At 46.3% G+C, this 24,562-nt stretch overlaps 1 protein-coding gene across 5 annotated transcripts in view; it reads right to left on the bottom strand.

The window, feature by feature from the left end:
- Positions 1–24,562, bottom strand: part of OSGEP (O-sialoglycoprotein endopeptidase) — a 457,196-nt gene that overhangs the window by 92,120 nt on the left and 340,514 nt on the right. The gene's annotated exons all lie outside the window — the stretch shown is intronic.

Below are 24,562 nucleotides of genomic sequence, written 5' to 3'. Positions count from 1 at the left end.
TTTCGTCTCATATGGTTCGAAGAGACTTGTCCAATGTGAACATTTCTGCAATACCGATTCCGGATGGGATTGTGTGGGATAAAGTAGTGTTTGATATATATGGTCCCAATGAATTGATTCAAATACCGTATGTCCTCAAGTTATCGATGAATGATATTGTAATACCGGGCATTGTTTCTGATGATTGGGATGTGAAGACAGTAGATTCTATGCTGAAGGATTTGCAATATTATACTGTCTATGACGATGAAGATGCTTACCAATTTAGAGATAATCATGGTGACATGTTTTGCTACAACTATTATGGACACCACTTTATTCATAAAGCTAGTAGCCCTAAGTCCATATTTAATTATGTGCAATGGGAACATTGCTCGACTCCTCCACAAGGGAGTTCGAAAACGTATAATGATAAATTTGCATATTTTTCTGGGCATGATCAGCGGAATGCTAAGTCTTACTATTTTAAAGTTGCACCGTATTCTAATAAGCACATTTTATTGACCGATACTAAATTACTATATTCAAATTTGTTTGTATCTAAACTTTCGGTCGAGGGATATGAATACTGGTTAAAGACTGTTGACTTGAAGTGTTTGGGGTACGAAAAATTGGCAGATGCAAGGCAGGGATACAGTATTTAGAGCATGTCTTATCCCTGTGCAAATGATTTTCCTCAATGACACGGTACAACAGACTAGATGTTTGGGCTTGGCGTCGATTAGAGAGTTGACTTTGCCTAGTATACCTGTCCCTTCCAAATTAAACAACTGGCAGCACTATGTGAATGCTACTTTTAGTGAATTTACGCATTGGGTCCAAAATGGTACGCTTAACACTTCATCGTTACATCCAGGCGGGTGGTTATTATGGCCTGTAGACACTAATCAGTGTCATCAACGTTTTGTCACCTCTTCAGGGGGGTCCAGGACTAGTAGGGCAGACCCTCGTTACATTTCACCAGAACATGCTGATATTATAACTACGTACAGCGTGGGGAAGCTTTGTCAACAATGGTTGAAGTCATCCTCGCTGGATGCGGTTAAGTCACATCTCCAGTTACTGTCTAATGGTACTGATTTACAAGATTTTTTGTCAGGCCCCAAGGTACCACGGAGGAAAAGGTTTTTATATGAAGTTTATAATGAGATTTGGAAACTTTCACAACAGGAGGCTGCAGCCCGGTTGAGGCAGATTGATCAAGAAAATCTACTGCAGACTTTGTCTGTTGTTGATAATGGCATGCATACCCTTTCTGACCGTGTTTACACGATTGACAGCATTGTTTCCTCTGCTATTGACATTATTAAATCAGACATGTCTTCTTTATATCATGGGCAGAGTCAGACACGGTCCATCATGAAACTGGGTTGGACTCTTCAGACCTTGAAGGCGGGTCGCGTTCCATGGCAGCACATTCGTGCCAGAGAGATCTTTATCTCTTTTAATTTGACTCGTCAACAACAGTTGATGGCTTAAAAGGAAGCGACATATGTTATGTTGAATATTGAGAAATTAGAGAAACTGCCTTTCACGGTGGCTGAGATTCCGTCAGCTGAATGGTTGATTCATGGGGTTATTAATTTGCCTATCTCCACTCTGCAATTTACTTCTTGTTTGAAGCACATTCCGTGGGTAGATATGAACTATTGGGAGGCAGTTACATACACGAGGTGTGGGAGCTTCCCTTTCAATACAGATGTGTTAATGGTTTGAGAGAGGTTTTTCTTAGCGGTAGCGAATGCGAAGCTTCTGTCAGCCATTCCATGGTTTGTAAACAGCTGTCCTTGCACGGAGCGTGTAACGCTTCGATTGCTAACTTAGCTTGTTATTTAAAGGGTGTTCCAGTCCTGGTTATTAAAAACACTTTCCAGGTGCTTTCTAACGGCAGTTACGTTGTTCTTAATAGCGAACGCTGCTGTGGCATGCGTGCCGGAATAGTTTACGTTGTCAACAAGGCTGTTACGTGCTGCGGGAATGTGTTGTTTCCCCCCACTCAAATTAGGGAGGTAGCGGACATCTGGCCTCATATTGCTACTTCCAAGGTTGATTTCGACAAGTTGAGTTGGCTGAAAGCTTTATTGTTTCAAAAGCATGTGGCACTTACATCTGCTAGCGAGACCTACGCACTTCAGGTGGCAAGGTCATCGGCGGAGATACAGTCCCTTTTGAATACTAACTTTCCAACTCACTTCGGTGAACTTGTGGGACGTATATTTAATGCATCCAGCACTGCTGGTATTGCTCATTTTTTCAAAGCCGTTGGTGTTGGTTTCGCTCACACCTTCTCTTCCATATTCGGTTTGATACTTTCGGCTATACACTCTATTTTCAGAAGCATTTTTGGGGGTTTCCCGATTACTTTGGCTTTATTGGCTGGAGTCTTGCTATTGTTGCTATTTTTTGGCAATGGCTGTCCCGCCACGACGAGATCCTATATTGCTGCTCCCGTCAGCGCAGCTGTGTCGTGAACGCATGATGCAGCATTTTGGAGCTACACTCCTGGGACATTTGGAGTGTGACTGGTCTCTGTCATTCAGACCGGTTTTGCATTGTGTGCAACCCGTGTTTCGGTGCCTTTGGTGCTCATTTGAACATGCACTGGCTTTCTGTCTCTCATTGTAGCGCCCTCCAGTGGTCGATCCTGATCTGTTGATGTTCCCGATAAGGGCTCATTCCCAGACTTGTGCACTACGGTTGCGTTTGCTTCGTGAGGCGGTTTATGAGATTCCCTTCCTGGAGGAAGATGGTATTGTCTCTTTCATTGGCCCTGCACGGGGTGCCGCCCTGATTGGTTTTGGGGCTTTGGAACACACCTGCTCCATGGTACTTTGTGGCGTGGATCTTCCGATATTAACATATATCGAAGTGGAGGAGCTCCTACGTTCTATTGCTTCTGTCTGACAATTTGATTTTTTTTCTTTGGCAAAATTGACACTATATTGAATTTGGCTTTATCGTCACATGTTTCCTAAATGTATGACTTTGTTGTCTTCTTACCTTGTCGAAATATATATTGTTTATGTTTGGGGCATGTTTTTATGTTATTGGAACCACTTGCTACCGACAAGGGGAGGGTGTAGTGTGGTTAGTTTTACGTATACTTTGCGCATTAGCTTCAGGCTCTAGGCCTTTGTGCACTTTGCCCTGAATGTATTTTATTCATTTGCTGACAGCTTAGAGCCTCTGTTCACTTTGTTCTAAATGCTTTTTATTAGGCTTTGTACTGTTATTTTTCAAATAGCCAGTTCTACGGTGTTGTTTTTATTCATATCACACTGTTTTGCCTACTTCAGCACTGGAGTTCTCCATAACATATTCACTCTGTGCTTCAGTCAAGGATACAGTCTGGTACATTGCCAATAGACGTGGTAGGAGTTTAGATTTGGCATTCCTGCGTAGGGACATTTTGTGATCACAATGACATGTTAGTTATAAAATCACTTCCTTGTCCCAATACATGCAAGAGGGAGATTCCGACCAGAGACCCACAGCTAAACGCTGACTGCCTCGTTGCAGATGCTGAACCAGATCACAGGCCTTTGCTCAGGTATGAGGGCGTATGTCTCCCCAGTGATTCAGAAAGGCAAGCTAGAAGCTTAACATGCTGTGCTCTAAATAGAACAAGCAGAGGGAGAGTAGAAACTGTTAGGAAATATGATAGCTTTATTCTTATGTTTTACTCTCCTGGTGACTATATCAATCCTACTATGTTGTATTGTTCTGGTTATTGCGGCTCACGCCTTATTATTTAAAATACAGTCATTTTATTAAAACATTATATAAAACTTATACTGTCTTTGTCATTTGTATATGAGACCATATTGTAAATGAGAGAGTTGGTTTGGATCTGAGTGACCACGACTTCCCTGAGAAGTTCCAAAGATGTCATGCGCTCGGCTGCCTAATCATTTCTTCCCCGTGGGAGAAATGAGGCACTGCTAGTTAGCCGGAGCAAAAAACGGATTTAGGGTGACAGAGTTCCTTACACGTGGGTCAGACTCAGTCCCCCACACCGTTATCGATCCTGCTGCCTAGAAATCCAGTAGTCTCATTTAGGATAATGAGAGCCCACGCGACAGTACCATCTATTACCGACTCATAAGTAAGTCAACTTATGCCAATTGTGGGTGAACTCATTAGACATATACTTTTTAAGGGGCAGAGCACAGGCACTGACGTATAGCAGGCCTCAGTGCATGTTCAGAGTAAAATAAAAAAAAAACGGGAGCATAGGTCACATACCTTGGGGGTGATCATGCAAAAAGAGGCATATCCTTGCAGGGGATTAACAAGGACAAGTGAAGGAGGAGATGTAGGTGTTTTGTATTGCATTGTGCCTTAGCCACATTTACCAGGTTTGCCTAAACCTCGATCAGAACTTGTCAACTGTTTGAACCAAATTGTTACTGACCAAATATAGGTATTTTGTTGAGTGACAGTAACGCTAATCTGATTAAATTGTAACGGGATTCCGTGAGGGTATTTATCAAGCACAGTGCTGGGCCAGGAGGGCAACATAGCACAGTAAACAGTATCAGCATGACCCTCATTTGAGGATGAATAGAAATGCGGATGAGTTTACAAAGTGAAGTCTTGGTCCATATGTCTGTCGTCATGTCTTTTGGATTTGCAACCTGGCAAGGGGTGTGCTGCGAGCTGTGTGTGTGCCACCAAACAGGTTTGGACTAGAGACCATGTAGTCTCGTGTTCTTCAGAGATGTGCTTTAAAGATCAAGAAACGGGCTTTACAGTTGGATTCTGGTAGGAATAGACAGCAAAGAAATGTTTCAAGGTGGGTAAATGCATTCACACTTTCTCTGGTTGGCCACTAATGGAACCACAGCAAGAAGAACTGCTTTGGTTGTTATCAAAAGGGACTCTGTTGGAACAGTGAGAAAAGTGTTGTCTCTTTTGATGTATGCCAAGAAAAGGGCCTGGGGGTTCTCAGATAGAAACATGGGCTTACATTTATGCAGTAATGGAAGGTGGAACAAAACTCTGTTTTTTTTTTTGCTATGATTGCTCACGGAAGCTCTGGGATTTGTGAGAGGATGACAAACAGGAGGTGATGCTATCTGACAGCACATCGTTCAGCCAGACCGGGATTAGCGGTTTGTGGTTACTCTTGTTCAGGAATATGGCACAGAACATTTTTAAAAGGTTTTAGGGTGCCCATAAAACTATGCATGGACTCTAGCATTACTGTCAGATAAACTTAAGCACTTGAAACACAACCTGCAACAGATCAATCACTTTTAAGACTGGTTGCTTCAATCAAGGGCCAAGAAGCCAACCATGAAGGACAGGCTGGGGCATTTGAATGCATGCTCATGTCAACCGGCAACATGATAAATGGGACAAACAAATGGGTTTGCCTTTGGCAAGTAGGTGATGTGCTATTGGCATCTATCATCTACAGAAGAAGTTTAAGAACGAATGAACACATATTGCAGGATGACTGCTCCCTACAGATAGGAACAGATAGTGTTATAATCTCTTCCACCTTCTGGGTAGGAGGGAGGGAGGGGTGGAATCGACAAATCCATAGATGGACTCAACTCAATTTCCTTGCTTTAAATTCAAGGTCAGTTCTGATTACAACGCTGCCGTTAGATGAGTTTATTAGGGGAATAAGATACTATGCTTAGTTGTACAGCTCATTACATTTTATGACACAAACAGCAATCAACTATTTGGGGCATGACCAGTAACTGATTGAGTGAAAAGTGCTTTGGCCTGGCTCCCGAGACAGCCCCTCCTAAATCCAGCTTGATCCCATATTTTAACGGTTCCTCATTTTGCACAGAGTTGTTCTGATGAAAGGGGCCAAGGTTCGCAGGTGCCCGAAATGAGCTGATGAAACAGCCATGCATGCCTTTCCAACAGATAATAGTTAGAGCGCTTGGCCAGCCCGAGCCAAATTTGGCACCTGCTGCAGTGGCAGCTCTGAAGTATGGTCTAAGATTACCTGGGGCTGCCAATGGCTGAGGTTCCTGAAGTAGGCACTCAGGAACCTTGATGAATAAACCTTGAGACTAGAGGCACCTTGGCCAATGCTGGTCTTTTACTCCTGAAATGGTTAGGTGCAACTGCCTAATGAGCTGATGCCACGGGGAGTGCAGGCCTGAGGTCAACATGGCAGCCCTACTCAAAAGCAGTTGAAGGCCACTGTACACTTGTTGAACCTACATCACGAAATTCTGGGGAAAGTATTGGCCACCAAAATTCAAGATACGCCCACTTGCCTCCTACATCACAATAAGAATGGCAAGCTGTAGGAAGCTGGCTCTTTATATAGTATACCAAAATGAGTTATACTGTGCAAAAAGTCCAGGGCTTCCCCTAAGAGTGGACAGGGGATTGCTCTAGCAATCCCAAGATGCTCTTTTAAGGGGCAGTGTGGTTGAGCAGCCTTTATCAGAGAGGTGTGTTAGATATTTACTATAGGCACACAGTCAATGAGACACACAACTCAATAAGGATATCCACACCATTTTATAAAAATAACAGGTGTCTTTATGTTTAGGCACCAAAATCAATACGATCATGTAAGTAAGTTTTGCAATAGAACTTATCACAGTTTTGAAAAGTCGACACAATGCAATTTTCTGAAGCTGCAATGCTATCATACAGAGTAAAAGAAAAAACGACAAACAAGTACTCAGCAGTGACTTACAGGACCAATCTTCCTGACTTAAGGTGAGTATAGGGCAGGGTTCTAGGCCACACCAAAAGGTTACCTCGGGCTGCACGGCAGCGGCCAGGTGCTGAGATGTAGTTCAGTGTTGGGTGCAGGCACAGTCTGAGGGTCCAGTCTGATTGAACCAGCATAGGGGTTCAAGTCTTGTGATGCTCGGGGATGTAGGGACACCAGTAGTCCTATTTTCATTAGTCTGGAGTGGCTGGGTGCAGAGGTGCAAGAGATTGTCGGGTTTCTGTCACTGGTGGTGGTTGCAGTGGAGGACTGGGGTGGGGTGGTGGTGGGGAATTTCCTGCAGAAAGAGGATACAGGCATGGACCGTGGTTTTGGGATGAGGTGTTCCAGTCTGACTGAACCAAGTGGGCTCAGGTCTCTCGAAGTGGGCTTAGATCGCTCGAGGCTCAGGGACATAGGGACACCAGTGGTCCTCTTCTCCTCGGTTCGGATTGGCTGGTTGCAGAAGTGCAGTGGACCGTTAGGTTTCCATCATCGGAGACAGTCGCAGTAAGGAGGGTCCTACGCAAAGAGGCTGCAGGCATCGGTATGAAGTTCACAGTGGGGAGATCCACAGTGAACTTTTTCTCTGGAGAGGCTGGGGACCACCATGGCACCGTTGGCCCTCTTCAAATTGGGCTAGGAGGCACAGGTGAAGTGGTGCTCTCCAGTGTTGGGTTTTGGCGGTCTGGAGTCTGTCAGTGTTTCTTTGGGTGCCTGCAAGATGCAGGAAAGTTGCTTACCTACTCCATGGTAGTTCATTGTGCTGGGGTGAAGGCTGGCAGTCCTCCCAGGCTTTTGGAGGTTGCAGCAGCTGGAGGACAAGGTGTCTTTCTCTCAATTGTCAAAGTCGGTAGGCATGCTGGCATTGGTTGGCTCAGAGTCAGTCACTGGTATTCAGTTCTTGCCTTTTGCAGTGTCCTTCTTCAGGTCAGCAGGATCAGATTTCCTGTTGCCAGGGGCTACCCTAAACACTGAATTTAGGGGTGTTTAGGGTAGTAGCCCACATGCTACTTACCCCTGGGGTCACTATACCTCCTATATGATCACTTCTTGTGGGAAGTGGGCATAACCCTGTCCCAGAGTTCCCAGTTCTGCCATCAATAAAATTTGGGTCCACATCACGCAGCCCACCTTGGGAGGTGGAACTGACCTTAAGAGTGGACACATATTCCGAACTATTAATTTTCCTGCCTGTCCAGGTGCCAAATGGGCCCTGAGGCAGGGAGTCAGCATCTCCCTTCTGAGAGACCAAGGGCAATAAGCTTCTTTGAGGTCCTCTGCCTTGGAATGCAGATTTGCAGGTCATCCAGATGGGAGGTGGTGCTAATACCCATGCCAGGGCAGGCTTTGATCCTGACCACCCAAGAGCAAAGGCTCTCACCATGGAGGGGTCAGAAACATACCTGTCTATTGGTGGCAGACTAGTTGAAACTAGCAGCCAGCACATGGATAGATGATATGTTCTCAGGGGGCACCTCTAAGGCGCCCTTTAGATGCATGTATTGATAAATCCATCACTGGTATCAGTGAGGGTATATCAATACGAGATGTGTGATGGCAAACATCTCTATTTTCAGTGAAGCCATCATGTTGCTGGGAACTCGTATTGACATGTCCAGCACATGTACTTAAAACGGCTTCCCTGTTCAATCATTATGCCTAGGAGTCAACAAAGACATAGCAGGAGCAGATAAGGTCTCAATTTTAATATGATGCACCCTGCCTTAGGGCTGTAAGTCCTGCTGTAGGAGTAACTTACATATTTTGCATGCAGTGTTTAGGGGACATGGCACATAGGCTGTGCCATGTCGTGTTTTCACTTTTATCCAAGATACGCAGCCAGCAGTGGCAGTCTGCATGTGCTAGGTGAGGGGTCCTCGAGGGTGGCACAATACATGCTGCAGTCCTTGGTGGACCCTCTTTAGTTCCCCTGCCCAAGATACCAGGGGCACCATTTACTATAGTCTTACAGGGGTGCCAAAGGTATTGCCAATTGGGGAACGATTGTACAGTTTTAGGTAAGGAGATCTGGCACTTGGGACATGGTAAGGAGGAACCCAGTGCACTTTCACTCAAAATTGCATCATATACCTGAACAAGTGGGGTTAACCATGTCAAAGAGGGGGATTTTCCTACACAAGTCGCCTTCCTTTACGCAAACAGAAGGATGTTGGTACACTGATCTGGAGCCATCATTTTGTTATACTAAAGTAACAGAAATTCTGACCCAAATTTTAAATGACATTACATTTTTCAATGTTTCTCTATTAGGTTTTACAGTTTTGTAACTTTGAGGTGTTTACAATGGAAAAACAAACAATTTCATTTGATACATGGGGGTAAAACACAACGCCTGACCACTAATTCACATGTATGAAGAAACTTCACAGCTACCAAGTAAACATGAGGAACAAAATAGAGAAAAGTTGTAAGAAAGGAGAAGGTGCAATGCAACAACTACAGTCATTTTTACATTATACAAGTCTATCATAATGCGGTGATACAAGGCACTTGAAAATAGATACCTCTGTAACAGACTGTAGAAGTATCAAGTATTCTGTCCAGTATGTGGCAAGTGTCAGTGTTTAATGGTGAGGGATTATCTTGGACAGTCAAATTAAATTGTGCAACCAGGTGAACCTTGGCATCTACGGATAGCATATTCACTATATAACATGCTTATTTAGCCCTTTATGTGGACTCTCAACAGATGCTGCACCCAATTTAATGAAGTATTCCAAATTGACCCCGATGGGCATCTGCCATCTTGCTTACACAGCAGAGTATTAGCATCAGCTTCAGCAGTCACCCATTTATTTAAGTTTCTAAGCAAACACTAAATTCTGGGAGCAGCAGGCAATATTTAGAGTATAGGCACATGCCGCTTTACCAGGATACTTATAAACCACAGAGGGTAACCCAAAAACCCGACTGGGCTGGGTAGAAGATAACCATTACATACAAAAATGCTCGTGATAGATAGAAAGGATAATAATACATATTCCAATGAATCAAAAACCTATACAAAAAAACATTTAAAACAGTTGGTTGGTTCTTTTTCGTTTGCTGCATCAACTCCATTCCAAATCCTCAGAGAGTCTAAATCAATACCTTCAATCCTCCAAAGATCTTATGCAGAAACCAATCCAGACTATGATATAGGTATAGGTTTTTGATTCATTGGAACATGTATTATTCTCCTTTCTATCTATCACGAACACTTTTTCTCATACTATCTGTCCCTGGGCGTGTTGTTTTATCAGATGGGCTGTCCAGTTAGGATGAATATATTAAATTGATATTTATGTATAAGTAAATAAATGAATATATATATTTATATGAATAAATAGCTTTTTTGCTTTCACCTATGCTGTTTTATGATGTATAAATAATTTGTCGGTTTCTCCCCGTTAGGGCATTGTTGTAGGTAATGGCTTTACCAGGATAAGCGCCAAACAAATTTAAGTAGATATGTGTCCTAATCTGATCTAGTTATTATGCCCTGCAGAAAGGCCAGTGGCTTGCTAAGTAGGACATCTGTGAGGTCAGATATCTGCGCCAGCACTGCAACCCACACCTGCTCTAGCACATGGCAGGTCCACGCGATGTGGTAAAAATCAACCTCTGGGCTTCTAAACTTTGGGGTACTCCGAGAATGCCCGTGGAAATGTTTGGTGGCTGGGTCGTGGGGTTTTGGTATAAATAAATGAAGTGTATGAATTTCAGTCTGGGGTTACTGGATACTCAATTAACATACTCTAGTGGGTGTGTCCACTGTTTTTCTGTGATATCCAGGCCCCAACATCTGGACCTACTTAGTTTTCATACCTGGGCTTTTACAAGCATCTAGTCCAGTGGGCTTCAAACTTTTTAATGCCACACCCTCATTGTGGGGGGTGGGAGATGAGGAAATCGGGCCCCCTTCTGAATTTTTCACAATTATTCTATTAAATTGGCAATGTTTAAATATGTCTACACTTAGGTAAACATTGGAGTTAAGTTAAAAAAACACATAATGGCAAACATATTATTCTGTTCAGTCACGCTTTGCTAATGTGTATCTATAATATAATACAATTACTAGAAGTGGGGGACACAGTGGGGGTTTTGAAGAGTATTTGGAGCCCCTTCCCTTTTGACACATACGCCCAGCTTGGATATAAATAACAAAAATTTTAGTGATGGCCCATTAAAGAGCTGGTTTACTGCTGCTCATTTTTGTCAGCTTAAAACCAAGTCCTGTCATCAGCATTATTCTACTTTTGGCCACAGCCTGGCGCCCCCCTTTATGAAGTCCCATGGTCTAGTCATTACTGCATTATAAATCAGAATTTACTAGGTACCACTCCATACGTATCTTGTACGTTTTGAAAAGTTTCTGTCCTAGTATGTACAGTTTCCCCATCAAATGCACTACTACTTCCATTCACAGTCTTTTGTCATGAGCATTCATTATGTTTGACAACACCAACAAAGTCCATAGTGGCAACTATGGTGCATACATAGGAGGGGGCGCATGAATCTGCACAAACATGTGCCAACAGGTATTTCCCACTGTGGTGAGCTTATTCAGCCTAAGATATGAAATCACTGGATTCAGACACTCGGTAACGGTAGCACCCTGAGGAGATCAGCAGGTTCATCCTCTCAGAATTGGATACTTTGCCCACCCAGCCTTTTCGTTGACCACAACTGGGCTGCAGCATAGTAGAGGTCATAGTCTGGTGTACCAACAACCCCACTCTTAGTTAAAGGAAGTTGTGCCTTGTCTAGCACCGCCCTCTTTCTTCCACTGCCCAATATCAGGTAATTTTTAAAAGTACCTTCTGGAAAATACCTGGTTATGCTGTGAAGAAGTACAAAGTTTGGAAGGGCCAGCATCTTGCTATCACCATGCAACGCAGGGGAGACAATGATAAGCTGGTTCAAAAGGGGATAACCCAACATGTATTTTTGAAGATTGTGCCTAAATTACCTTCTCCTTAATGTATACTGACCCCTAAGTACTTGAATGTGTCAAACTTCCAGTCAAGTCTTGAACCTGTGAGATCCACGCCTGTCTTGATCTGGGTACCAGAGGGTAAACAGACAAATCTTGGCTCAATTTATCGTAAGACCAGGTATATCCTCCAAACTCATTCAACATGTCCATCAGTGCCAGCAGAAGTGTATGGCTGTCACAGATATATGTGTCACCAGCATAAAGCCACACTATATGCCTGTCAGATACCGAAATGACAGAAATCTGGGCCCCTTGTCCTCAGAATGCTTGCTAGGGGTTCCATGGGCAGTGCAAAAATAACTGGGAACATTTGTCAACCCAGCCTGGTGCCCCTACAGACAATGAAATGTTCCACGTTACTTGGCCAGTTAGAACTCCGGCCTTCAGTCAGTATACAGTATTCAGATCCAGCTGAGAAACTGCAACCAGAGTCCAAACTACAACACAAAATATGGTAACTCTAAAGTGTTGTAAGCCCTTTCTATTTCCAGAAACAAAGGCAAGTAAGTTTCATCCCTCACTCCCAGCTCATCCATCAAGTAGATGAGATTCAGAAAGGTATTTCCACCAGGTATAAACCCATTCTGGTCGGGGTGTATTAAAGACTACTTGAGCAAGTAGTTAGCCACGCCTTGCAGTGGATTTTATTTTCAGAATTTAATAAAGACAGGTGGTGGTAGCAGAGAACACCTAGTGGATCCCTTCTCTGTTAGGGAGAACTGCTATCATTACCTCCTGCAGGGTCTCTAGCACAGAGCCGGATTCTTTGGCCGCTTGGTACATGGTGAGCAATTTTGTTTTTATTAGACAAGTCCTACAGGTGTTATAAAGTTCAAGAGGGAAACCATCCAACCCTGGCAACTTACGACACGCCTACTGATCTATAGCAACTTGTGTCTTCTTGATTCTTAGTGGTTCTACTAAGTCGTGGTGTTCATCAAAGAAAAGAGGGAACTAGTGCACATGACAGCGCAATTTGATAAATGCCAATAATCTGGGCAGTGGCGTACAAGTTGCAGTAATATCTGTGAAGGAACTGCTAATGTCTGCCTGTGTGCTGAGTATCAAACCCACAAGAAGGGACAGTTACAAATGGTACCCTAGGGGTCTTCGCCTGCAACAGATATACCAGAACCTGGCCTGCTCTGTTGCCTTCACCATGCAGCCAGAATCCTTCCCAGTCAGCCTACTAAGTCCAAATGTTGCTTCTGTAATGCTCTCACCCATTGCACATACTCCCACCGATCTACCGTTGAATTCTCATCATCATGTAACTGATGCACCACCCTTTAAACTATCACTGAGTGTAAACTTGTGCCCCATATGACCGTGATGCCGTGTCCCTGAACAATCACAAAGAAGGCCTCTCACTCCACAACCCTGTATCAGACCCTTCATTTTCATGATGTAGATGTTGACACTATCCCTAAATGGGGTATCTAGCAACACCTCTGTACATAGCCTTCAAATCGGGACAGGGGCACGCCCCCTACGCCACACCAATACCAGTCAAAGGTGGAAAATATGTAAGACATTGCTACTCACTATCAGCCACCTGGGGCCAAGGATGTCGCTGAAAAGTTACTTACCTTTGATAACGCCTTATCTAGTAGAGAATATATCTAGTTGCAGATGCCCAGGTGCGGAAGATTTTCATGAGCAGTACCACTGCACGCAGTTAAGTGGTGTCAAACGGCTCCGCATCCGTTGTCGCCATTGTGTGCGCCAATATGAGGGCGGGGGTCCTACATAGATGCCACCCAGGCGTGCCGACATCAGTTTCTTTTCACGACTTTCAACATCAGAAGTGCAGAGCAATGAAGAACATAGACTAATTTTGAATCAAAACTAAGGCCCTGAAAGGGGAGTCCCTGCCTCTAGAAATCAGTGTGCAGGGCTGGGAGGATGGATGGGTGGGTCAGTAAGGAAGTTGCAGCTAGATATAGTGTGTACCAGATAAGGCATTAGTGAAGGTTACTAACTTTTCCATTTGCTAAAGACTTCAAGCTGCAGAGTCCTTACATTTGAATAGATACCCAAGTAATACCATCCCGGGACGTAGATCTGCGAGCCAAGTTCAGACTAGAAAGTCCTGCAGGACAGAGCAAGCAAGGTTCCCATACCTATGAGCCTGACAGTCTATGCAATAGTATTTGTTAAATGTGTGCAGAGATGACCATGTTGCCTGCTGATAGATGTCAAGGACTAGAACTCCACGTGCAAATGCAGTGTTGCAGCTTTAGCTTTGGCAGATTGAGCAAGCAAACCTGGGGTGGGGGAGTGGCTTACATGAAAGGGTGCGACCACGTTTGGTAGAAAAGAGGCCCTAGTGCGTAGCACCACTTTGTCAGGAGAGACAGAAAGGTAGGGCAGCTTAGATGACAATGCCTGCAACTCACTTACCCTGAGGGCAGATATGACAGAGACAAGGAAGGCAGCATTCAACTTGAGAAGCCTGAGAGGACAATTGTGGAGAGGCTCAAAAGGAGCACACATCAGAAAGGTCAAACCCAAATTCAGATCCCACTGTGGTATAATGAATAGGGATGGAGAAAAAAGATTTGTATTACCTTTGAGAAACCTATGTACAGATCAGGCAATCTAAAAAAGCAGAAAGATCAGACAACTACCCCTTCAGAGTGCCCAGAGCAGAGCCCTGCTGTGAAAGGGAAAGTATAAACAATTGGACCCACGATAGAGGGTCAGAAAGGCGGCCAAAAGACTTGTATGTGCACCATACCACAAATTTCTTCAGACAGGTGTATACCGTTTTGGGGGAGGGACGCCTGGCTCCAAAGATGACATTACAGACTTTGGGCCACGCTCAATCTCCGGCAAGACGGTGAAGAGTGGAAAGGTTTGGGTGCAGAACCCTCCACTTCTGCTGCAACAGAAGATCCTCCTGAAGGGGAAGTATGAGCTGAGGGTCGATGGACATGCTCAAGAGCTTGAGATACCAGAATCTCTGTGCTCAGTCCGCAGCCACAAGGATCACTTGGGTCGTTCTGGATCTTTTTGAGAACTCTGGGTAGGAGTGGTATGGGGTGAAAGGCATACAGGAGGCCTCAACTCCACTCAAGACTAAAAACGTCTCCAAGCAATTGCCCCCTTGGAAACTCCAACGGGCAAAACTTCTGACATTACGCATTCTCTGCAGAGGCGAAGAGATCTAACCAAGGTTCCCACACTGCTGAAAGAGACCCTTGCGCCACCTCAGAAGATGCCATTTGTGATCCACTAGGCTTGCTTTCAAAGCTAGCTGGATCGCACAGAGCTCCAACAGGTTAATGAGGAGGCCTGTTTCTGCTGGAGACCAGATGGCTCTGATCTCCACCTCTCCCAGATGGACGTCCCATCCCATGAGTGATGCATCTTTGACTACTGTCAGATTTGACTAGGGAAGGAAGAGGGATCTCCCTCTGACCCAACTGCGGTTTGTTAACCACCATTGAGATCTTCTGCAGTTCTCTTCGATAGCTAGACCTTGTTGGAGAGATTCCCCTGATGCTGCACCCACTGAAACTTCAGGTCCTACTGCAGAGCCTGCATATGCCATCTAACATGTGTCACAAGCAAAATGCGGGAGGCCATTTGGCCCAGCAGGCTCAGAGTTATTCTCAATGAAATCCAGGAAAGAGGCTGAAACATTGGTATCAGAGCCTGAATATTCAGGAGGATAGGCCCAAAACTGCACTGTGGCCAGAACAGCTCTGATGAAAGAGCGTCTAAGAGGGAGTCAGGCGTGACTTCAGCACATTTATAGTGAAGGCCAGCAAATGCAGGAGGTCCATCGTAGTCTGGAGGTGGGAAGACAGCCTGGGTCGTCGAGATATGGGAAAACAAAAATTCAAGATTTTAGCAGAAGAGCTGCAATCACTGCCATCATCTTGGTGAACACCCGATGGGCGCTGGTAAATACAAACGGTAGCATGGTGATCTGTACGAGCTTGTGGCGTACAGTGAACCGCAGGTAACCTCTATGGGCAAGGACCTGACCATAGCCCAAAAAATCCTTGAAGCGCTCGAGCACTGAGTCTGCCTTGTCTCTGACGGATGCATGTCCATCGAAGAAGCCTGGACATCCCCGAAAAGCAAGATGTTCTCAGCCAGGCATGGTGCCTCAGGGCCACGGCCGAAGAAATCACTCTGCCTAGCGAGATAGTTGTGTCTTGTCCGCCACATATTGTGAACTTTGGTGTCTCTCCCACTGGCAACAGCCTGAGATAGTAGAGCCTGGGCCTCCTCCGGAACCTGGCAGCAGTACTTGCTCAACCACATCCCACAGTATGTGGGAATAATGGTCCAAAAGGCGTGCAGTATTCAAGGCTGCAAGGCTGGCAGAAGAAAAAAATCTTCCCAAGCGAGTCCAACCTTTTGGATTCAATATCTGGGGGAGCAGAATGGAACACGCCATGGGAGGTAGAAGCTTGGATCCACAAGTTCTCAGGGGTGGGGTGCTGCATTGGGAAACTTAGGGCCCCAGGAGCAGGCGATGGTGGTGGGCAATCGTCCTGTTCACAGGAGCCCCTATAGAGGGTTTCGACCAGGTACCCAGTAGAATGTTAGTGAGGGCATCATTGAACAGGAGCAGGGGTTTGGAGGTGGAAGCTCTCAGTTGCAGCACCTTTGTCAAGAGACTATCTTGATGGACACTGAGGGCAGATGAATACCCAGGACCTTAGTGGCCCTCCGCACCACCAAAGTATAAGAAGCTCTCTCTTCCGTAGCCACAGTAGAGGGAGAAAGCATGCCAGTATCTGGAGAAGTATCCAGTCCGCTGGCCCCACCCAAGTCTTCACACCAGTCCGTTTCTTCAAAGGGTGCCAATCATAGTTTCTAGTGACCCCTCCCATTCATCACCGAAGCCCAGCCCATAGGAAAAGGGCTCAGGATCAGAGACAAGTCTCCTGCTGGTGCAGGAGTTGGCATCGTACGATGCCCATCTGGCTCATGTTGGCAATTACAATGGGGATGCCGCCTCACGAGGGCGGGGATAGCACAGGGAACGTCAGGGAAGGTTGGGGTGGCACGACGGGATCCAGGACTGAATCCCTGGGAGCCCTCCGGTGCGGAAGTCAAAAAGTGGCCCCCACCAACTCTATGGAGCCCAGAGGTGCTGCAGCTGGGCCTGACTGAACGAAAATGAGGTGCATGATATCATAGAACTCTCGGAGTTCAGCAGGGAATGCTCAGGCTCCCAGAAACTCTGGGAGGCGAGAAGTCGGCCCAGGTGAAGGTTCCACAGAACGAGGCCTAGAGAAGCCATGCTCCCTCATTTCTTAGGGCGATGGACAAGGAGAAGTTGAAGAGACCTTCGATTTGGATTTCTTCCTGTGCCTCGACTTATCCGATTGTGCTGAGGACTTGGAGCGGGATGACTACTTCAGACTCCGTGACTGATCCAGAGACCTTCCTCTTGACCGAGATCGCAACTTGCGTGCAGTCGAGTGCTGGGCCACTATCAGCTCTCTCAAAGCCTTCAGATGCATGGCCCAGCACTCAGAGCATAACGTGGGGTTGTGGTCAATCTCCAGACAGCCCTGGACACAGGCAGTTCGGGTCTGTCACATACTTCGCCCAATGGACATAGAGGCGATCAACACCACTTAACAACATGCAGGGGTACTGGTCACAAAAATCTTTCGGATCCAGTCTGAGACCTGGGGAGAATTCAAAGGTAAGAAACCTGCAGCTAGATGTCTCTATTAGATGCATAGCATTAAGTCCAGTTGAGTGTGCAGTTAATGTACCAGTAAATAGAAGGAATACTCCCTTACATGTGTGTGCATTAACTGCCAAGTGTCATGTACCTCTCTGGCAGAAATCTACTGCAGAATGTGCTGTGGCATTATAATGGCTACCGGCAGTAGGGACACCAATTTATCTAAGTACATGTCAGGTATGCAACTAAAGACCCACCAAGAGACATGAGACTGGAAGCCTTGTATGAGGGTAAGTGTGACGGTGTCCATAAAAGCAAAATTCTTAACATTGAAAGCATAAATTGTTATCAGGATAATTGGATCTCCATTTGGAGTTCCCACAACGTATCTGCCCTCCGTGTCAACGAAAGGTCAGGGGGACTGCTAGGAAACCACACACCAGTGTGCAAATGCAAAGTAGATTGTATTAAACACCCGCCCCCTCCACTGTTTGAACTCCAGAGGGTTTACCCTCTTATTGAGATGCATCCCTTGTGAATATGTAATGCATATTTTCCTACACCTGAGATAGAAGTACATTTTGTGAAATCTGAGAGGAGTAACCATGCCAGAGTCACCTGAGCTGGGTACACAAAACCCAGATTCCAGGTCATGCTTGGCCGCCAGCACGTTAAATGGGTTTTTGCTCTAATATAACTTCCAACCATCTGTGCCCATTCACTGGCCACCTGTTCATCTGTGAGGCACCCTGGTGACCTCCCACACCATCGCCTCCTGTGGTGTTGCTGCTCTCATCCCATTCCAGGTGAAACCCTAGCTGAAGGAAGTGGTATTCCTATCAATTTCAGCCAAGACGAGGCCTCCTCGGAGTGCTGAAAGTAGAATGTGTGGTGTTCTCGATTACTCTGAGCATTGAAGAATACAGTAGGAGCATGCTGCAGGCCCATCGTATGCAGTCACTAACTGACACCTATGAAAGAAGTTCATTGTCTGTGGACCTTGGTTGTATAATCATTGTAAATATTGATGGGAGTGCCATTTGGAAGCCAGAGTGGGTTTTAGATATGGGAAGCTACATGAGTGGGTCTCTATCCCTGTAATTAAGCAGCCTGGCCACTGTCAGCCTTGGCTCAGCCCTCGACCAGACGAGTCCTTTCAATCAAGAAGAATCTGGAGAAACTACATGCAAAGGCAGTACCAACCAGCCATTTCTTTGAGAGCAGTTCTACTGTTTGGACCCTCCAAGTGCTCCAGCAGCCCAATAATTTGAATATAATTTCACCTGGAGCACCCTTTGGGATGCAATTTCAGATCCCTCACTGACCTTCAGGGTTTGTAACTGGGATTTGACCTCATTCAGAGTGGGTCGCATGGTTGCAAAAGTAGACCTGTTTGCCACTCGTTCCACCAGCTTCTAACTGTCGGCCTGCAGTAGACCTAAGTCAAGAAAAAGTGTGCTTATCATAGTTTCCAGTATGTTTCTGTATCAAGAATGGCCTGCAGTATTTTGTCAAACTTCCCTGTGTACTCTTCCAGCGTGGATTGCATGTGCTGTAGCGGGTCTGTTGAGTCAAGGTCACTGTCACCATGCCCATTTTACCCTAGGAGGGAGCAACCTGGCAAGCCTTTGTCTTAATTATCATTCTCTGTATGATTGCACTCTTTCCTCAGAGCAGTTGAACAGTCTTCTGTGAGATTTACACTGTGCGTCCATTGATGCACAGGTTAAAAGCAGCATGCTGTTCACACCCAAACAGCACACAATCACGTTCAGGCTAGCAGGGTCACTGGGGTCTACCAATGTCACATGCGTCACTTGCACTCCCCCTCTGCACACCATCAGCACAAGAGGAGGTGCTCAGGTAATCCACCACTAACAAAGTAACATGCCCGGACACGTGCAAGAACGGAGTCTGAATGCAACTTTCAATCATCATCCAATGTCCTCAAGAGAAGCAGCAAGCTCAATGATTCAACACCTACTCACGATGTCACCCTGTTCTATTCCATTGACCCCATGACAGAGTGGGGCAGTGGTAAATATTCTGTGCAACCCCAATATAGGAATAGTTTTCTTTCCCTACAACAGGTAGTGGGAGAAGGGGCAATACAGCTCGACCCAACAAGAAAAAATAAAGTCACTCACTAATTATAGATGAATCAGTGGTGGGAAGATCCAAGTGGATCGTGATTCAAGCAGCCCATGCGGCCACTTCTCGAGTATGGGTCCCACTCAGTGCTGGCAGCTGCCTCCATGTCACTTGGTAGGTCCATTCAATGTGGCAGCTCCCGGGCACCCCTAGGGTTTTGTGGAAGACCCAAGAATGCAAATCAACTCAAAACAAAGCATAACAGGATTCTGGAGGATGCCACTTGAAACTTCAGGCCACATGTCTGTCTCAGTCACCAACCAGGCCACGCACTTGAAATGGATTACATTGTTATACCAAATCTCATGGACAGGATTTTCACTCTTCAGCTTTAAGTGGACTGTAGTGTTAGATGCAAACATTTTTATTCAACCTTGTGATGGAAGAAATGGCGTGCATTCCCCATATGAATGTGGATACTCAAGGGTTAAAACATGCTGGTATGGAACAAAATAGTTACTTACTGGTAGGAGTGTTTTTGCAACTTGTAGAAGTTTCTGGATTCACATGCTGTGCATTATTCCGCCATCTAGTGGCTGGGTCTGGAAATCTCTTTTTGTAGTCTCTTTTCTCTCTCTTTTTTTTGATGGGTGTCGTCTGTGACACCATTTGGTGCCAGGTCTATCCTTTTCCTGATGTCAGATGTCTACCTCGGAAGCCCTTGTGTGTGGTTGCCATCCTCAGATTCTATTTTTCTGCTGTTTGGTTTGGAAGCACTGCTGAAGACTATGCAAAGACTGAGATTGAAGAAAATCGAGAAAGATGGGCTAGGCACGAAAGGGTGGCAACAGACAACACCTAAACCAAAAAGGAGAAAAGACTACAAAAGGAGAGTTCTGAAGCAAGCCTACCACTAGATGGCAGAATAATGCACAGACTGTGAATCCACAAAAAAATCATGCTGAAAAATAAATGGTTAGGAGTAGTTTTGCAGCTTGAACAGTCTTCTGGATTTACATGCTGTGTATCTATCCTGCCATCTAGTGGTAGTGTGTAGGACCATGTATTGTCCTTCAGAGTATTTTTTTTCTTTTTCTGTGTGGGGATCTGCAGGAGGCTGGCCTGGTTTGTAGTGGGTACTAAAGGTACTTATACCAGGTCCAGTTATCCCTTATTAGTGAAATGTAGTCAGTGTCTAGAAGCCAGGCGGTCTAGAGGTAGCTGTAGGCAGAGCAGCCAAGGCTGAACTAGGAGACATGCCAAGCTCTTGCATATCACTGTAGTCACACAGTACTCAAACACATGAAAGACAATACTCAGTGTTACAAAAATAAAGGTACTTTATTTTAGTGACACAATGCCCAAAATACTTTGGAGACTATACTGCCTTAGGAGGTAAGTAAATTATACAACATATACACTAGTAACCAAAACCAGGTAAGTACACAGTAGGAAAACAGTGCAAATAGTGAAAATCACAATAGGTTGCAATGGGCCTAGGGGGGACACAAACTATATACTAAAATGCTGGAATGCCAAAGTCTGTTTCCTACCTAGGCAAGTGTAGTGTGTAGAGGGGCACTGTGAGTGAGAGAAAACACCAAAGGTAAGTAATGTACCCCACCCCAAAGCCCAGGAAAGTAGGAGGAAAACACAGCAAGTTTCCTAAAACACACTAGAAGTTGTGATAGAAGATAATGCAAGAACCAGAAGAGACTGCAAGACACCACCAATGGATTCCTGGACCTGAAGACCTGTGGAAGAAGGGGACAAAGTCCAAGAAGCACTAAAGAGTCCAGTGAGAACAGGAGCCACTGCTAACCCGGGTGAAGGTGCAAAAGAGGAACCACTGGTGAGAAGGCAAAGTCAGTATTGCACCAAAGAAGACAGATGCGGGTTCCTGGTTGGTGCAGAAGATGCCCCACACCGGATGGATGAATGCAGTCTGGTTTGCGTCGCTGGATTCTGCCAACAAGCATTGGCACATGCAAAGCCACCGTTAGCGGAAAATGGCCCTGCACAGGACGAGGCGGGATGTTGGTGGCCTCTACCCAGGAGGGGGAGACAGAAGGGGCTCCCAGCAACTCAGAGAACCCTCAGAAGACCAGGCAGCATGCACAGGAGTCCCACAGCATCAGGACAAAGAAGGTGCAAATTGAGGCCCACGCAGCACGACAAAAAGGATTCCACGCCGCAGGAGAATCACTCAGGAAGCTGTGCGTCGCAGGATGGAGTGCTGGGGGCCTAAGCTGTGCTGTGTACGAAGAATTTCTTGGAAGGTGGCACAGGAACCTTGGCAACTTCAAGCCACACGGTGCACGGGGGAACTGTCTTGCATGGGGAGGCAAGCCGTTACCTCCACCAAAGTTGGACAGGTGGATGTTGGGACTGATGGAGTCACTTTAGTCCACCACCCGTGTTGCTGGATCCACGCCTGTCGTATAGAGAGGGGACCCAAGCCACCGTTCGTCGCTGCAGAGAGGTGCCTGCTGCAGCAGGGAAGTGACTCCATCACTCCACAGGAGATCCCTTTGGTTCTTCTAGTGCAGGCTGAAGACAGGCAGTCATCAGACAATGCACGGCCAGGAAACTGTTGCAGTTGCTGGCAGGATCTGAAGATACAATGTTGCAGAAGTCGTCTTTGCTTCTTTGTTGCAGTTTTGTAGAGTTCCTGGAGCAGTCAGCAGTTGCATCGGTAGAAGGTTGCAGAGGATTCCTGCTGGAGTCTTGCAGTCCCAATCTGAAGAAACACCCAGAGAAGAGACCCTGAATAGCCCTGAGACAGAGGATTGGTCACCTAAATGGGTAAGCACCTATCAGGAGGGATCTCTGACGTCAACTGCTGGCACTGGCCACTCAGATGCTCCCAGAGTGCCCCACCACTTTGGAATCCAAGATGCAAAACCCAGGGACACTCTGGAGGAGCTCTGGGCACCACCCCTGGGGTGGTGATGGAGAGGGGAGTGGTCCCTCCCCTTTCCTTTCTCTAGCTTCATGCCAGAGCAGGGACTGGGGGTCCCTGAACCTGTGTAGACTGGATTATGCATGGAGGGCACCATCGGTGCCCTTCAAAGCATTTCCAGAGGCTCTTGGAGGATACCCCTCCCATGCCTGTAACGCCTATTTCCAACACCCCTCTCCTAAAGGAAATGCATTGTTCTGCCTTTCTGGGATTGAGCTGCTCAACCTCCAGGAGGGCAGAATCATGTCTGTGAGGTGGCAGAAGCTGGGGCTGCACGGAAAACCTCAGAAGGCTGATATGGCAATACTAGGGGTCCACTGTGGAGCCCCCAGGGTGCATGGAATTATGCAAACAATACTGGAATCAGTATTGGGGTATGATTCCCAGTTGTTAAACACCTTACCTGGCTATATTCAGAGCTAACATTGTGAATCTGTACATAGGTATTGACCTATGTCCAGTGCACACTTAAAATGGCGTCCCCGCACTCACAAAGTCCGGGAAAATGGGCCTGGACAACGTGGGGGCACCTCTCCTAGTGCAGGGGTGCCCTTACACACAGGTGTTTTTCACCCAGCCTTCAGGGTCTGAAGGCCTGATGTATAGGTGATTCACAAGTGACCTGGTGGGGTGAAAATAGCTGTGAAATAGTGCATGCACTATTTCACACAGGCTGCTATGGCAGTCCTGTAGAAGCCTTTGTATGGGCTCCTTATGGGTGGCAAAAGAAATGCTGCAGTCCGTAAGGATCCCCTAGAACCCCAATGCCCTGGGTACCTAGGTACCATATACTAGGGACTTAAAAGGGGGGTCCAGTATGCCAATTTGAAGTGAAATACTGGGTTACCAGTATATTGGGACACATTTAAAACCAGAGAGAGTATAAGCACTGGGGTCCTGACTAGCAGGCTCCAAGTGACACAGTCAAAACACACTGACAAACAAACCAAAAATGGGGGTAACGATGCTAGAAAGAGGCTACTTTCTCACAGCATCGTTAACCACCAATGGTGGTAAGTTGATAGATTGTGTGACGTCAGACAGTGCCCCCAAGTTCCTGTGAGTCGCTGACATTTTCAGACTATTTTCGCGCTCCTTTTTTCTTACTTTACCTCTTTCTTTTTTCTCTATCTCTTGCCTATCATGAGATATGAACTCCCTCCAGTCTTGAGTTTTCATTCTATTCACATGTTTGCTTATCATCCTTTTTCAAAGGGGGAGGGGGGAAGAGTAGTTTGTATGTGAATCCAGAAAAAACATCAGGCTGAAGGACTACTCCTATTGGTAAGTTACCATTTCTGGACAAATTGTTTCTGATTGTGGGAGCGAAAGTGTAAGGAAATGCCTCCTTGGCATGGTTACCCCCTAACTTTTTACCTTTGCTGATGCCAAGTTATGATTTGAAAGTGTGCTGGGACCCTGCTAACCAGGCCCCAGCACCAGTGTTCTTTTCCTAAACTGTACCTTTGTCCCCACAATTGGCACAACCCTGGCACTCAGGTAAGTCCCTTATAACTGGTACTCCTGGTACCAAGGGCCCCGATGCCACCGATGCCCCCGGCTCGAGATCCAGAGAACAAACACCTCAGGGAGGACTCCCCGGTGACTGCGAGCCCGTGAGTAACCAGAGACGATCCCCCTGAGCCCCCACAGCAATGCCTGCAGAGAGAATCCAGAGGCTCCCCCTGACCGCGACTGCCTTTAACAAGGGATCCGACGCCTGGAACCAACACTGCATCCGCAGTCCCCAGGACCTGAAGGAACCGAACTTCAACGCAGGAGTGACCGCCAAGCGACCCTCTGCGTTGCCCAGGTGGTGGCTGTCCCGAGAAGCCCCCCCCGTGCCTGCCTGCACCGCTAGAGTGACCCCCGGGTCTCTCCATTGAAACTATACAAAACCCGGCGCCTGCTTTGCACACTGCACCCGGCCGCCCCTGTGCTGCTGAGGGTGTGTTTTGTGTGCCTACTTGTGTCTCTCCCCAGTGCGCTACAAAACTCCCCTGGTCTGCCCCAGAGGACGCAGGTACTTACCTGCTGGCAGACAGGCGCCTAAGGAGAACAGGGGTGCCCTGGTTCCAATGTGTTTTGGGCACCTCTTTGACCTCTGCACCTGACCTGCCCTGAGCTGCTGGTGTGGTAACTTTG

Source organism: Pleurodeles waltl, chromosome 5 (genome assembly GCF_031143425.1).
Source record: "Pleurodeles waltl isolate 20211129_DDA chromosome 5, aPleWal1.hap1.20221129, whole genome shotgun sequence".
Lineage (NCBI taxonomy): Eukaryota > Metazoa > Chordata > Amphibia > Caudata > Salamandridae > Pleurodeles > Pleurodeles waltl.
Note: the sequence above shows the minus strand (reverse complement) of the source record. Positions and strands in the feature narration are given on the sequence as shown.